The sequence below is a fragment of the Salvelinus sp. IW2-2015 genome, linkage group LG9 (genome assembly GCF_002910315.2).
Source record: "Salvelinus sp. IW2-2015 linkage group LG9, ASM291031v2, whole genome shotgun sequence".
Taxonomy (NCBI): domain Eukaryota; kingdom Metazoa; phylum Chordata; class Actinopteri; order Salmoniformes; family Salmonidae; genus Salvelinus; species Salvelinus sp. IW2-2015.
This window is the reverse complement of record NC_036849.1, coordinates 15,986,937-15,997,075: the sequence shown is the minus strand read 5'-3', so window position 1 is coordinate 15,997,075 and position 10,139 is coordinate 15,986,937. Positions and strand designations below refer to the sequence as shown.

The 10,139-nt window shown below is 42.1% G+C and overlaps 1 pseudogene; it reads left to right on the top strand.

The window, feature by feature from the left end:
• Window positions 1–909: 909 nt before the first annotated feature.
• LOC111968673 (kinesin-like protein KIF15-B) lies at window positions 910–9,882 on the top strand (annotated as a pseudogene).
• Window positions 9,883–10,139: the final 257 nt, after the last annotated feature.

Genomic DNA, 10,139 nt, shown 5'->3' with positions numbered 1-10,139 from the left:
CTGGTATAGAGGTCCTGGATGGCAGGGAGATTGGCCCCAGTGATGTACTGGGCAGTTCGCACTACCCTAGTTGGCTACCGTTAGTGGGCTCCCGAGTGGCCCAGCAGTCTAAGGCACTGCATCTCAGTGCAAGAGGACTCACTACATTCCCTGGTTCGAATCCAGGCTGTATCACATCCGGCCGTGATTGGGAGTCCCATAGGGCGGCGCACAATTGGCCCAGCGTCGTCCGGGTTTGGCCGTCATTGTAAATAAGAATGTTCTTAACTGACTTGCCTAATTAAATAAAAATATTAACGTTAAACGTTATCGGACGTTGTCAGCTGCTGCCAATGCGGGTTAGACGTTCGCGTTGACACTACTATAACCAGCTAGACAACTAACGTTAGCTAATGTCGTTTTGCTAGTTAGGAAGTTTAGCGTAACAACAATTACCCGTTTTGAATTATATTTTGACCTCAGTAAGTAGGATTCAGGCAGGAAGGGAACTAAAGTCAGTTAGCGAGTTAGCTAACGTTACTGTACGCAACGTTAACGTTAGTTAAGTTACTAGCGTCAGGCTACAATTTAAGAAATGATGCGAGATAGATTAACTTAAAAGCAGCGTGGATGTCAAAGCAAGATAATTTCCCCAATAATGCCAGATAGCTACATACCTCAATTAAGAAGTCAGATAAACTGAAAATAACTTCTGTAGCCGGTATCGACCTCCACACACAGTTCACTTTTTCGAAATGCCCTCGATGAGCAAGTGACCAGTAGATTTCGAATTTGAACGCCTCGATTTGGACCAATTAAATAAACAGAAAAAAATGAAATAGGGCGGAGCTGCTTACGAAATAGCCAATAGCGTTGCATGACTTTGAACCAAACCAGCGAACCAGCATCAAAGTGAAGTGCTGGTCTCGACCGAAAAAGAGTCCACATTGTATTATAGGAGAGTGTACATTTTATTAAAATAGTATTTATGATAACTGTCTGTTCAGTAATGGAAAATTATATCTGCAGCTTCTGCTTTGGGAGAGGGAGATAATTATATACCAGATTAGTTGAAAATCTATGGTAACCTTTTCTATAGGCAAACCTGTAACGCCCAGTAATGGGTATACCACAAATCTTTGGTTGTACAGTATCACCACAGATAGAACAATGATAACATCTTTGTTATTATATTATCTGGTGTATAATTTGTAGCTCGGTTTCTCGATGCTCTCAAAAATAAGAGGTTGATGTAAATCAGACTTCGTCCAGCTGACGGCGATAAACAATTCACTGATTCCATAAAATTCTTGAAAAAGGCACGAGCAGTCGATGGTCGAGTACATACCCGCCAAATTCGAATATGGATTTTAGTAAATGTAGCTAACACACTATCGCGGAGTTTTGCCATCAGTTATTGTGAATGGTTTGCTAGTAGCAAAGCTACTTGTCTGAAAAGATTCAACATGAATACGAAGGGAAAGGGTACGTCACCTAAACATTCATATTTGCAAGTGATTTAAAAATATATATTTTGGCGTTTGTTGGCTACCTAGCTACTTCCGTTAATATTATTCGCGAGCTAACGTTACCTAGCATGCATTTGCATGCTAGGTAATGAAACTTAGACATATGAAACTTAGACATCTGATTAAACTTGGGTTTCTGTTTAAAACAGTGTCTCTAGTTCCTTGATCAACCTTGACTAACTAGCTAACTGTATGTCTCCTCTGTTACCAGAATCTGTCGATTGCTCAATGCAGCATCAACAAATAACCCACAGGTAATGTGGCTTAATAATGCTTATTTCTCGCAAGAGCTGGCTATTGTCTTCAATTTAATAATACATACTCACTCTACACATACTGACACACGAGTTGCCCTGCCTCATTTGGTAACTTATACTGCCAGTACCTCTTGTTTGTCACGACAATTCCATAAGAAGTTGGCAAGAGAGCAGAAACTGGCACCGTCTGTTGGTAAAGTGTATTAACCCTTGAATGTTCGTTTTCTGTAATGTAGTGGTGATAGTGACTCGATCAAAGTGTTTGTGCGGGTGAGACCTCTGACCCAGGGGACTGGCCTGACCACTGATGGAGACCAAGGCCTCTGTCTCACAGTCACCTCTCCCAACACCATTCGCCTGCACTCCAAGCCGGAGCCACGGACATTCACCTATGACCATGTTGCTGACATGGACATCACTCAGGTCAGTGTTGGTGTTGGTGTTTAGATTATAGTTTAACTGTTGCTGTAACCTGGAGTAATTCACACATTGGTAGATAGAGGCTCAAATCAAACCAACTGAATTTTTCGTCCGTCTCCTCTCTGTGTAACAGGATTCTGTATTCTCCAGTGTGGCCAAGAACATTGTTGAGTCATGTATTAATGGATACAATGGCACCATTTTTGCCTAGTGAGTGATTTTTCTTATTGTTTTACAGTTCATTCATGTTTTATTAAGTGCTGTAATATCTCACAAATGTTTTCCTATTACAGCGGACAAACTGGCTCTGGAAAAACATTCACGATGCTTGGTGAGTGCTGCATTGAATTATTTTGTTTTGTTGCACAGACACCTTATTTTCTTTGCAGTGCCTCGGTACTAAATGTTGCCTGTTTTCTTTCCCTAGGTCCGTCTGATTTCGACAACTTTACTGATGACCAACGGGGGGTTATCCCTCGAAGTTTTGAGTACCTGTTTTTCCTTATCAACAGGGAGGTAGAAAGGGTGAGCAGAAAGTAACTGACATTGAAGTGATTTTGTTGTTTATCTGTTTTTTTTTCTCTGATTGAGGATTTAATATGCATTGTTTTTCCTGACAGTCTGAGAATGCCAAAAGCTTCCTGTGCAAATGCTCCTTCATTGAGATCTACAACGAGCAGATCTATGACCTGCTGGACAGCGCCTCAGCCAGCCTGTTCCTCAGAGAGAACATCAAGAAGGGGGTGTTTGTGGAAGGGGCTGTAGAGAAGTTTGTCACTTCAGCTGCTGAAGCTTACCAGGTAGTAAATAATTCAATGTGATTGATTCAATGACTTGCTTTATACAATGCTTTGGTCATAGCATTAATTTATTGTGCAAGATTGATTTGACTGCCATTGAACTGTTTGCGTTTAGTTAACTTATCCTGCTTCCCTCTCAGGTGCTGTCGATGGGCTGGCGTAATCGGCGCGTGGCCTCTACCTCCATGAACAGAGAGTCCTCACGGTCCCATGCAGTCTTCACCATGACTCTGGAGTCCAAGGAGACTGCTAAGGAGGTGGTGAACATTCGCACATCCCAGCTGAACTTGGTGGACCTGGCAGGGTCGGAGAGGCAGAGAGACACACACACAGAGGGTTCCAGACTCAAGGTGATGCAGGAGTACTGTCCGCTGACTGAACATTCACAGCACACAACAAACCCTTTAGAAGGCTAAATTCCACCGTGAATCTGTTATTGTGTACACTCATTTGTTATATTGTTATCAGTTCTCTGATATCAACCCCCTCTTTTCTCCTCTTTCAGGAGGCAAGCAGCATCAACCGCTCCCTCGTGATCATGACACTGGTGGATGAGTCCAATGGGAAGAGCCGGCATATCTGCTACAGGGACTCCAAACTCCCCTTCTTGCTTTGGGTAAATTGATTCTAAAAAAGCTCTTGCTTTCTTGGTGTTCCTGTTGTGTGCTAACATAACAACCATTTCCTGCAGGACTCTCTTGGAGGTAATGCTAAGACCTAGATTATAGCCAATGTGCACCCAAGTGCTTTGTGGAAACTGTATCCACCTTTCAAATCGCCCAGAGAGCCAAGTTGATCAAAAACTTGGCTCTCTGCCAAGTTAGTATGCAAAGTTGGATTTATCGCAATAGTTATTCAATATGCTACTAAACCTTTTCTCCTTACAGGAGGGGAAGGGGAACCCTAGTCAGTTGCACAACTGAATGAATTCAACTGAAATGTGTCCTCCGCATTTAACCCAACCCCTCTGAATCATAGAGGTGCTGGGGGCTGCCTTAATCTACGTAATTGGCACTCGTGAGCAGTCATTGTTGAGGGTTAACTGCGTTGCTCAAGGGCAGAAAGACAGATTTCTCCATCTTGCCATCTCTGGGATTCGAACCAGCGACCTTTCGGTTACTGTCCCAATGTTCTTAACCGCTAGGCTATCTGCCACCATGATACTGTGTTGCTGATTGTAATAGATATTGTATCTGTGGTAGTTTAGTGAGCATCTCCTCATGTGATTCCTTGTGCTTTATCAGGCCCTGATCAACGAAGACATGCATGGGAACGTGAGGCAGCTACAGGCTGAGGTGAAAAAGCTGAAGGAGCAGCTAGCTCTGGCTCTCTCTACCCAGACACAATTGTACTTACACCATAGTAGTTTGCAGACTCATCTCACCCCCTCACATTTTCTCTCTCACTCTCCTTTAGGCGGGAGTGGGAGCAGCCCCTGGGGCAGCAGCGGTCCCTGCAGGATGCCTTTGACCAGATCCAGGCCGAGGCCAAGTTTGAGGCAGACCAGTCCAGGCAGCAGCTAGAGGACAATCAGCAGGACATCATAGCTCAGCAGGCCCAAATCACTGTCAGTCAGCTCCTTTTTAAACCAACCAAGCCCGCTTCTCTGTTAAGGACATTCAGAGCCTACCTGTCTCATTTGTATGAAATTACAGTTTAACCCCTATGGAGGATTGAGTGTGATTAGTTTTTATTGATGAATATGTTGGTTGAATTGTAGGAATTGACAAAAGCTTTTCAGTCTGAAAGAACACACAAACCAATATGACCGCCCAGTTGAGAGAGGCTAGAGAGAGCACTTTAGAGTGAGTGGGTATAAAGGCGTATTTTCTATTTGTGCATGATGAGACCTTTTTGAAGTGTATTTTAAATGTTTTGTTGACATGTTTGATTTGTTTCTCCCCAGAGAGCTTGTTCAGAATATGGAGCAGAATGTAGTGCTAAAGAAGCAAGTGTCTGAATGGACTACACAAAACCAAAAACAGACCTGTCATTCATTCATTGTTATTGTGTACATGGTGGTTAATGTAGTGTTTTATTTATATTTCTTAGAAATTGTTATCACTAGTATGTGTTTTTAGTTTTGTCAAATACAGTTAAACTATTTGACATAATTGGATCTTAATCTCCAATCAACTGTAATTGGCCCGGTCTTCGTTTGTATTTTTACTTTGAAAGACTTCCAATATGGCAAGCCTTGAACCAAATCTGACAACTGCCAATGGGACCATATCCAGCCTTGAGAAAAAGTTTGAACAAGAAAAAGTAAGTCTGCTCACTTAAATTACCTGCCATTAATTACTATTATTTGGGGATATAATTCAGTTTGCATGTATTTGATACATCTAATCTCAGAAGTCTCTTGTTTTGTGTTGTTTGTCCTGGAGCTGATCAACCAGGCCATGGACCTCTGCAGTAAGCTGGGCCTGGTAGGATCAGGGCCTTGCCATGCTGTCTGCAGGTGTCAAGGACCTTACGGTACTGACTCAAGTCATTTGTGTACCTCTTAATTCATTATCATTTTTAACTTGTATACTTAAATTTTTTACTGTAGTTTACCAATGTTTACCAAATTTTTTACCTGGTTTGTTGTAATAGGATATGTACAATGCTCCTTGCACCGAGATAGAGGAGCTCAAGGAACACAACTCCAGGATGCAAGCAGAGCTCCAGGACCAGAGAGAAGCAGCAGAAAGGAAGGTAGCTTCTAATCAGAGAGGTAAGACTTGGAGTATATTTTAAGCATAACAACTAGCGGCATCTTGAGCTTTGATGCGAGTTGCCCAGTGACGTGAGCCTACCAGACGGGCTAAAAGTATTTTTATGCTCGCTTCGAGCCAAGCAGCACTGAAGCATGCATGAGAGCACCAGCTGTTCCGGACGACGGTGTGACCATGCTCTCCTTAGCCGATGTGAGCAAGACCTTTAAAAAGGTCAACATTCACAAGGCCGCGGGGCCAGATGGATTACCAGGATGTGTACTCGGAGCATGCGCGGACCAACTGGCAAGTGTTTTCACTGATATTTTCAACCTCAACCCCAAGTCATAGACTGGTCTCTCTGCTACCGCATGGCAAGCGGTACCGGAGCGCCAAGTATAGGTCCAAGAGGCTCCTAAACATCTTCTACCCCCCAAGCCATAAGACTGCTGAACAATTAATCAAATGGCCACCCAGACTTTTTGCATGCCTGGATTCCACCATTATGACAACGTCTGGATGGATGTTTTGTCCTCAGGTGGTGGTGTTACAGGAGGAGTTGGTCTATGCCACTGAGGAGGTGGAGCGACTCACCAAGGTGTTAGATGAGCAGGCAGGTCTTCTCCAAGCTTCACAAGATCAGACTGCCCAGAAGGAGGCTACCACTCTCCAGGGGAAGGTACCAGGCCATTTTTTTTCTATGCACATACAAGAGCCACTGAAAACAAATCAAGGGCTACAGTAGCATGGAAAATGTCAGATTTTAGACCAAACAAAATAGATTGTACAATTATCTCTACTTATGTGATTTCCCTACCTGCTTTTCACCAGTTCAAACATCAGCAAGAGGCGGTTGAGAGGACTGTCAGAGGTGAGAGTGCCAATCATGTTCCACAGTCATCCGTCATCCCTAAAGTGCTTCCACAGGTAATGGATGCTTGTGTCTGATGGTTTTCCCTCCTGTATACTTTACTAGGGAACTCTGTCTGATCAAGAGAGGGTTTAATCACTTATCTGGTTGATTTATCTGTCGGACACCTCACACCCCCTGAAGCTTCAACCCTGACCTGAGTCTGGTGGTGGAGAGCCAGGAGAAGGAGCTGGAGAGCTGACGCTGCTCCATGATGACTATGGAGGTGCCCCCCACTGAGCTTAACTATGAAAGGACCGCCAAGAACGAAGAGATCCAGAAGCTCAAGGTGTGGTTTGTTTACTGCATGTCATGATGAATGCTAAACATCCACTCTTGAAACACTTAATTAACACATTGATATAACACATATGGTGTTTAACTAGTCTGTGATGATTTCCCACAGGGTCAGCTGAATGAGAAGGAAATGGTGCGAATGGAGATTCAAGCTGTTCTTGACGAGTTCTACGCCAAGCAGAACCAACTGGCTCAGAATGGGAACACAAATGGGTTAGTCCATTCAAATCAAATTTTTACCGATGGATTTTTGCAACCCAACTGTTATCAGGCTGTTGATTTGTGAAGTGTCTGATGTATATATTTTAATTGACAGGGATGTTTTAAATGAGGCCATTCATCAGAATGTCTTGAGAGAGCTGCAGGAGGAGAGGAGTGCAATGGTCTGTGTATCGATCACTCAACTCCCCTGTTCACCTGAAAATGTAGTTTTAGTAATTTGAAAATACCATTGTTTATAATAGGTGCTTTTTCATATTTCTTAATTTCCTTTCATTTGTAGAGAATAGTCATACAGAGGCTCACTGAGGCTCATGAAAGGTATGCAAATAACACTTTGTTCTCTTATCACACAGATTCTATGTGGAATATACTTGTGTAGTGTGTATGCAAATGCATTTTTTTGTTTCTTTTTTGTTGGTGTTGATTAGACTGACGAGTCAGGGATCCCTGTTGGCCCAGCCTCAGACCAGTGTCCAGGAGCTGAGGAACCACTGCCTAGAGGTGAGCCGAAAGGAGCGAGACCAGGAGTGACTGCTTCAGGTGAGAAGGGCATCAGGATCTGCTGGGGTTATTGTAATTGTATGTAGTTTTTAATAAATTAAATTATCAAATGGAATGCAGAAAATGGCAACTTGCTCTAGTTGACAGGCTGGATAATTTTATGGGAGGCTGTAACGCTCGTCGGAAGGATGAGACCAAGGTGCAGCGTGTACGTGTTCATGATTCTCTATTAAATCCGAACTTGTAACGGATTTCCTCTTCGTCTGAGGAGGAGTAGCAAGGATCGGACCAATGTGCAGCGTGGTAAGTGTCCATAATAGATTTTTAATAAATCAAAATGAACACAGAACAAAAATAACAAAACACAAACAAACAACCGAAACAGTCCCGTATGGTGCAAACACTGAAACAGGAAACAACCACCCACAAAACACACTAGAAAACAGGCTACCTAAATATGGCTCCCAATCAGAGACAACGACCGACACCTGCCTCTGATTGAGAACCATACTAGGCCAAACACATAGAAATATAACAACAGAACAAAACATAGAAAAACAACATAGAATGCCCACCCCAACTCACGCCCTGACCAACTAAAATAAAGACATAAAAAAGGAACTAAGGTCAGAACGTGACAGAACTCCAAACAAAACAACAAAAGAACAACGAACGTCACTTTCCGTAGGCTACGCAGAGCTAACAAAAAATAACATCCCACAACCTAAGGTGGCAAAACAGGCTGCCTAAGTATGATTCCCAATCAGAGACAACGATAGACAGCTGTCCCTGATTGAGAACCATACCCGGCCAAAACATAGAAAAACAAAACATAGAAATAAAGAACATAGAATGCCCACCCAAATCACACCCTGACCAAACCAAATAGAGACATAAAAAGGCTCTCTAAGGTCAGGGCGTGACAGAAGCATCAATCTCCATGCTGCTCCAGACGTGGCAATGATATCAGCTGCTGTCTTAGTCCATGATTTGCTTTAAGAGGGTCCCTTTGTAGTGAATCTAGCTAATGTGTGGTGATTTTAGTGAGATGCCTGAATGTCGGCAAACCTGTCCCCTACCTGTCTGAGGGGAACTGCAAGCTTGTGGGCCATAAGAACCATAAGCAGAGGATTGAGTACCTGGTCAAGCTCAAAGAAGAACACCAAACTTCAAGTGGTAATAATCATATTTAACATTTCATCACCTGGCTGCATGTTTACTTTTTGTAAGTGTTATAGTTGCCATCAAGAGACTTGGCCTCAGCAGTGAAATACTGAGGGGGAATTTCACTGCATTTATAGACTATAAGTAACAAACACAATTTTTCAAGGGAAATAAAACCTCAGATCTGAAATGAGTATCTGAGAAAATGCTTGGAGAGATTCTCATTGGCTGCTCAACATTTCTTGTTGACTGTGAACATGTCCCCCAAACAGAAAGCCTTTTCACCCTTTTTTAAGTTGACTAATAACCGTGTTATTGCATCACATAATAGGATAAACTGGTCAGTACAGTACATTACCTGTTTCAAATATTGTGATTCTCTAAGAAAAATGTCTTCATGTTTTTTCATATTTCTGTATGAATATTTTTCTACTAGGGCTGGGCAATCCATTGTGTATATTGTGATATGTATAATTGTGATATGAATATCATTGGATCTTAGTATTTCACTACCTCTCTGCAGCAACTGTAGCCTCCCTGGGTTACATTCAAAGGGAGGCTGTGCCACAGGCTCAGCTGCGTCTTCATTTCAGATATTCATTTCAGCAATAAGGCCCGAGGTGGTGTGGTATATGGCCAATATACCACGGCTAAACCCCTGAGGTGCCTTATTGTTATTATAAATTGGTTGCCAACATAATTGAGTAAAAATACATGTTTTGTCATACTTGTGGTTTATGGTCTGATATACCTCAGCCAATCAGCATTCAGGGCTCGAACCACCCAGTTAATAATTATGGTTATATCATCATCCTTCATATTGTATTATATGAATTTTGGTGGTCCATATATCGCCCAGCCCTAGTATTTACCACAGGGGCTATCAATCACAGATACCATATTTAGGGTAGATTGTGACATGATTGAACAACTGTTATGCTGGATGAAATATATTTTAGAACTGTAATTGACTGTGTATACATTTAGTCAGATCATCATTCATAAAGGCAAATTCCGGATGTTTTCCTAGTTGATTCTGCCCTAGCAACAGATCTATTTTGTTTTTGCTAACATCTGTATCTTGTCTATTTGTACAGTTGTGTGACCAATAAAATGTGATTTTAGTTTTAATGTTAATATTGAGTCTCACCTTTGTCCTCTAAATTCAGAGAATAGGTCCTGTGGAGATAATTCCCTGTTATTGGGTGTACTGCTTTTGTATGGGTTCTGTCTACTCATCATTACTCTAATTATGTCTTTGTAATATGGTTTATGTTATTTATATAATCGAATAAATGAATATATTTTAGTTTCTTGTTTACATTAGGAGTATGAAAGGACAGTACCCCTAGCTACCAGAT